Source organism: Pseudorasbora parva, chromosome 15 (genome assembly GCF_024679245.1).
Source record: "Pseudorasbora parva isolate DD20220531a chromosome 15, ASM2467924v1, whole genome shotgun sequence".
Lineage (NCBI taxonomy): Eukaryota > Metazoa > Chordata > Actinopteri > Cypriniformes > Gobionidae > Pseudorasbora > Pseudorasbora parva.
Window position 1 is genome coordinate 44,273,037 of NC_090186.1, and position 6,769 is coordinate 44,279,805.

Here is a 6,769-nt window from a genome sequence, read left to right on the forward strand (position 1 = left end):
GAGGTTAATTAGTCGCAAAGGTTAGTTAGTGACAGAGGTTAGTTAGTTAGTTAGTGGCCGAGGTTAATTAGTCGCAAAGGTTAGTTAGTGACAGAGGTTAGTTAGTTAGTTAGTGGCAGAGGTTACTTAGTTAGTTAGTTGCAGGGGTCGGTTAGTGGCAGAGGTTGGTTAGTTAGTTAGTTAGTTAGTTAGCTAGTGGCAGGGGTCAGTTAGTGGCAGAGGTTAGTTAGTAGCAGGGGTCAGTTAGTGGCCGAGGTTAATTAGTAGCAAAGGTTAGTTAGTGACAGAGGTTAGTTAGTTAGTTAGTGGCAGAGGTTAGTTAGTTAGTTGCAGGGGTCAGTTAGTGGCAGAGGTTAGTTAGTTAGTTGCAGGGGTCAGTTAGTGGCAAAGGTTAGTTAGTAGCAGGGGTCAGTTAGTGGCCGAGGTTAATTAGTAGCAAAGGTTAGTTAGTGACAGAGGTTAGTTAGTTAGTTAGTGGCAGAGGTTAGTTAGTTAGTTAGTTAGTTAGTTAGTTAGTTGCAGGGGTCAGTTAGTGGCAGAGGTTAGTTAGTTAGTTAGTTAGTTAGTTAGTTAGTTAGTTAGTCAGTCGCAGGCGTCAGTTAGTGGCAGAGGTTAGTTAGTTAGTTAGTTAGTTAGTTAGTTGCAGGGGTCAGTTAGTGGCAGGGGTCAGTTAGTGACTGATGAGTTAGTGGCAGGGGTCAGTTAGTGGCAGAGGTTAGTTAGTTAGTGGCAGAGGTTAGTTATATAGTTAGTTAGTTAGTTAGTTAGTAAGTTGCAGAGGTCAGTTAGTGGCAGAGGTTAGCTAGTGGCAGGGGTCAGTTAGTGGCAGAGGTTAGCTAGTGGCAGAGGTTAGCTAGTGGCAGGGGTCAGTTAGTGGCAGAGGTTAGCTAGTGGCAGGGATCAGTTAGTGGCAGGGGTCAGTTAGTGGCAGAGGTTAGCTAGTGGCAGGGGTCAGTGGCAGAGGTTAGCTAGTGGCAGGGGTCAGCTAGTGGCAGAGGTTAGCTAGTGGCAGGGGTCAGTTAGTGGCAGAGGTTAGCCAGTGGCAGGGGTCAGTTAGTGGCAGAGGTTAGCCAGTGGCAGGGGTCAGTTAGTGGCAGAGGTTAGCCAGTGGCAGGGGTCAGTTAGTGGCAGAGGTTAGCCAGTGGCAGGGGTCAGTTAGTGGCAGAGGTTAGCCAGTGGCAGGGGTCAGTTAGTGGCAGAGGTTAGCCAGTGGCAGGGGTCAGTTAGTGGCAGAGGTTAGCTAGTGGCAGGGGTCGGTTAGTGGCAGAGGTTAGCTAGTGGCAGGGGTCGGTTAGTGGCAGAGGTTAGTTAGTGGCAGAGATTAGCTAGTGGCAGGGGTCGTTTATGGCAGAGGTTAGTTAGTGGCAGGGGTCGGTTAGTGGCAGAGGTTAGTTAGTGGCAGAGATTAGCTAGTGGCAGGGGTCGGTTAGTGGCAGAGGTAAGTTAGTTAGTGGCAGGGGTCAGTTAGTGGCTGAAGTTAGTGGTGGGTTTAGTTAGTGACAGGTTAGTTTGTGGCAGGAGGCTAGTTATGGGCAGGGGTAAATTAGTAGCAGGGGTTAGTTATTGGCAGAGGTTAGTTAGTGGCATGAGGTCAGTTAGTGACAGGTTATTTTTTGGCAGAGGTCAGTTAGTGGCAGAGTGATAACTATTATATTAGTATAATGTTGAAATTAACATTAACCAGGTTTAATAAATGCTTTAGGAGTATTTTTCATTATTAGTTTAATGTAGTTAACCAATATTAACTACCTTATTGTAAAATGTTACCAATGATATTAAAAATGAAACTTGATTTTATTGTATGCAAATGTTATGAACATGAATTAAGATTAAAACATATTTTAAGAGTATTTTACTTTGTATTAATGCAGTTTGAGTATCTTCAATAAAATGTTACATGATCAGATAAATCATAGTCTAATCTTTAACTACACTAACAAACAAAAACACCAAAAAGCATATTAAAAATACAGTGGCGAAGCAGAAAAATTGTATAAGGCAAAACACACACACACACTTCTCACACTGTATGAACTGTATGTTAATGTTTGACGTCCCCAGGGCGTCCAGAGCTCTTTTGCTAGTTAAATGACTTCTGTGTTCTTGAGTTATTCATTGTTGAGCAGAGAAACGCACCTGGAAAACCTGCTAAGATCAGCTTGGGTAAGTGGCTTGTGTGACAGTGTTAAGATTGTGACTATATGTTCACTGCCTTATAAGAACTTCAGGGCACATATAAACTTAAATGCATGGTTGCAAGAAAAATGCCCAATTGATCCATTTAAAGGGATAGTTCACTGTTTCGTGTCTTAGGACACCAATGTGTCTCCACGAGCCACAGGGTTTAATATGGATTCGTATGTCTGTGTTTTTTACGCTCCTAGAAATACACCCCAGAGTTAAAAATCTTCATTTGTGTTCTCCTGAAGAAGCAAACACACCTTGGATCCCCTGGGGGTCAGCAGATAAACATAATTTTCATTTTGGGTGAACTATTCCTTTAAAAAAACATTCTTTTTTGACATAATGTTGATAATTACAATGCTCAGACCTGTTAGTGTTTATTTAATGCTCTTATGTTTGACATTTTAAAAGTTTGTTATATATGCAAATATATTAAATGTCTATTTACAGTTTAGATGTGTGCATAACATATAATGTACACAGCTATTGTTACATCATTGCTTGATGTGATATACACTTTTTTTGTCAGTGTGTCGCTGGACCCTGCTTACCAGAAAACCTTGACCTCCCAAAATGCAATGCGCTGCCTTACTTTCGTTTTGTGCTGACTTTTGAACATCTGTGGGTTACTGCAAACCAATTATACAGATTTATTAGGTTAAATTCCATGTCTGGTAATAAACTAGTGAATAAGCCATTCATTTAGCCGTAAACAAGTCCTCTGGTTGGCTCTTGGACTGCATCATCAACAGCAGCAGCTGCGTGTCGGTGCAGATCTGTAGCTGACACATTTACACATCAAGGGCGTGTCGCAAATTCTTCAGTGGTCCTGAAATGTTTCAGGCTGCAGTTCTACTTTATGAGTCAACTTCCTTTAGTTGTCTGGAATAGTTTGGGAAAGGATTCAGACTGATTAATAATTTTAACCCTATAGCTACTGTTTTACATTTGATACACACATTTCTAAGGCTAGAAAATAACAAGACATTAAAGAGAATAGGTATGTAATGTTTCTTCTAGAAGAAGTTAAAGGTTATCTAAAGAACTCTTGACCTCAATTTAAAGGTTCTATATAAAGAGGAATGATTGTTTAATACTTTCATGTTTATCTAGCAAACAATGGTTATGCTAATGATGCTTATGTTATGAAAATGTTATTGCTGAATGGGTTTTAGAAATGTGTTCTTGTCTTGGTTATGTGAAGGTTAATGGAACATCCCGTTTGAATCATTCTTCAAACAAACATTATGGGAATGTTACTTTTGAATGTTCTCAAAACATTCTGAAATGAGTAGTAACATTTAAAAGACATTCGACAAACATTCAGCTTAAAACTTTCACTTTCCATGAACAATGTATTAATAATTTTGTGCTAAAACAACACTTTTAAAAAGTGAAAACTTTGTATGTTCCCTATCCCCTATATAGAGCACTGCCTGATCGTTCCTCATCCCCTATATAGAGCACTGTCTGATCGTTCCCTATCCCCAATATAGAGCACTGTCTGATCATTCCCTATCCTCTATATAGTGCACCGTCTGATCGTTCCTCATCCCCTATATAGTGCACTGTCTGATCGTTCCCTATCCCCTATATAGTGCACTGTCTGATCGTTCCCTATCCCCTATATAGTGCACTCTCTGATCATTCCCTATCCTCTATATAGTGCACCGTCTGCTCGTTCCTCATCCCCTATATAGTGCACTGTCTGATCGTTCCCTATCCCCTATATAGAGCACTGTCTGATCGTTCCCTATCCCCTATATAGTGCACTGTCTGATCGTTCCCTATCTATATAGTGCACCGTCTGCTCGTTCCTCATCCCCTATATAGTGCACTGTCTGATCGTTCCCTATCCCCTATATAGTGCACTGTCTGATCATTCCCCATCCCCTATATAGTGCACTGCCTGATCGTTCCCTATCCCCTATATAGAGCACTGTCTGATCATTCCCTATCCCCTATATAGTGCACTGCCTGATCGTTCCTCATCCCCTATATAGTGCACTGCCTGATCGTTCCTTATCCCCTATATAGAGCACTGCCTGATCGTTCCTCATCCCCTATATAGAGCACTGCCTGATCGTTCCTCATCCCCTATATAGTGCACTGCCTGATCGTTCCCTATCCCCTATATAGTGCACTGTCTGATCGTTCCCTATCCCCTATATAGAGCACTGCCTGATCGTTCCCTATCCCCTATATAGTGCACTGTCTGATCATTCACTATCCCCTATATAGAGCACTGCCTGATCGTTCCTCATCCCCTATATAGTGCACTTTCTGATCGTCCCCTATCCCCTATATAGTGCACTGTCTGATCGTTCACTATCCCCTATATAGTGCACTGTCTGATCGTTCCCTATCCCCTATATAGTGCACTGCCTGATCGTTCCTCATCCCCTATATAGAGCACTGTCTGATCATTCCCCATCCCCTATATAGTGCACTGTCTGATCATCCCCCATCCCCTATATAGTGCACTGTCTGATCATTCCCTATCCTCTATATAGTGCACTGTCTGATCATTCCCCATCCCCTATATAGTGCACTGTCTGATCGTTCCCTATCCCCTATATAGTGCACTGCCTGATCATTCCCCATCCCCTATATAGTGCACTGCCTGATCGTTCCCAAACCCCTATATAGTGCACTGTCTGATCGTTCCCTATCCCCTATATAGTGCACTGCCTGATCGTTCCCTATCCCCTATATAGTGCACTGCCTGATCGTTCCTCATCCCCTATATAGAGCACTGCCTGATCGTTCCTCATCCCCTATATAGAGCACTGTCTGATCATCCCCCATCCCCTATATAGTGCACTGTCTGATCATTCCCCATCCCCTATATAGTGCACTGTCTGATCATTCCCCATCCCCTATATAGTGCACTGTCTGATCGTTCCCTATCCCCTATATAGTGCACTGCCTGATCATTCCCCATCCCCTATATAGTGCACTGTCTGATCATTCCCCATCCCCTATATAGTGCACTGTCTGACCATTCCCTATCCCCTATATAGTGCACTGTCTGATCATCCCCCATCCCCTATATAGTGCACTGTCTGATCATTCCCTATCCCCTATATAGAGCACTGCCTGATCGTTCCTCATCCCCTATATAGAGCACTGTCTGATCGTTCCCTATCCCCAATATAGAGCACTGTCTGATCATTCCCTATCCTCTATATAGTGCACCGTCTGATCGTTCCTCATCCCCTATATAGTGCACTGTCTGATCGTTCCCTATCCCCTATATAGTGCACTGTCTGATCGTTCCCTATCCCCTATATAGTGCACTCTCTGATCATTCCCTATCCTCTATATAGTGCACCGTCTGCTCGTTCCTCATCCCCTATATAGTGCACTGTCTGATCGTTCCCTATCCCCTATATAGAGCACTGTCTGATCGTTCCCTATCCCCTATATAGTGCACTGTCTGATCGTTCCCTATCCTCTATATAGTGCACCGTCTGCTCGTTCCTCATCCCCTATATAGTGCACTGTCTGATCGTTCCCTATCCCCTATATAGTGCACTGTCTGATCATTCCCCATCCCCTATATAGTGCACTGCCTGATCGTTCCCTATCCCCTATATAGAGCACTGTCTGATCATTCCCTATCCCCTATATAGTGCACTGCCTGATCGTTCCTCATCCCCTATATAGTGCACTGCCTGATCGTTCCTTATCCCCTATATAGAGCACTGCCTGATCGTTCCTCATCCCCTATATAGAGCACTGCCTGATCGTTCCTCATCCCCTATATAGTGCACTGCCTGATCGTTCCCTATCCCCTATATAGTGCACTGTCTGATCGTTCCCTATCCCCTATATAGAGCACTGCCTGATCGTTCCCTATCCCCTATATAGTGCACTGTCTGATCATTCACTATCCCCTATATAGAGCACTGCCTGATCGTTCCTCATCCCCTATATAGTGCACTTTCTGATCGTTCCCTATCCCCTATATAGTGCACTGTCTGATCGTTCACTATCCCCTATATAGTGCACTGTCTGATCGTTCCCTATCCCCTATATAGTGCACTGCCTGATCGTTCCTCATCCCCTATATAGAGCACTGTCTGATCATTCCCCATCCCCTATATAGTGCACTGTCTGATCATCCCCCATCCCCTATATAGTGCACTGTCTGATCATTCCCCATCCCCTATATAGTGCACTGTCTGATCATTCCCTATCCCCTATATAGTGCACTGCCTGATCGTTCCTCATCCCCTATATAGTGCACTGCCTGATCGTTCCTTATCCCCTATATAGAGCACTGCCTGATCGTTCCTCATCCCCTATATAGAGCACTGCCTGATCGTTCCTCATCCCCTATATAGTGCACTGCCTGATCGTTCCCTATCCCCTATATAGTGCACTGTCTGATCGTTCCCTATCCCCTATATAGAGCACTGCCTGATCGTTCCCTATCCCCTATATAGTGCACTGTCTGATCATTCACTATCCCCTATATAGAGCACTGCCTGATCGTTCCTCATCCCCTATATAGTGCACTTTCTGATCGTTCCCTATCCCCTATATAGTGCACTGTCTGATCGTTCACTATCCCCTATAT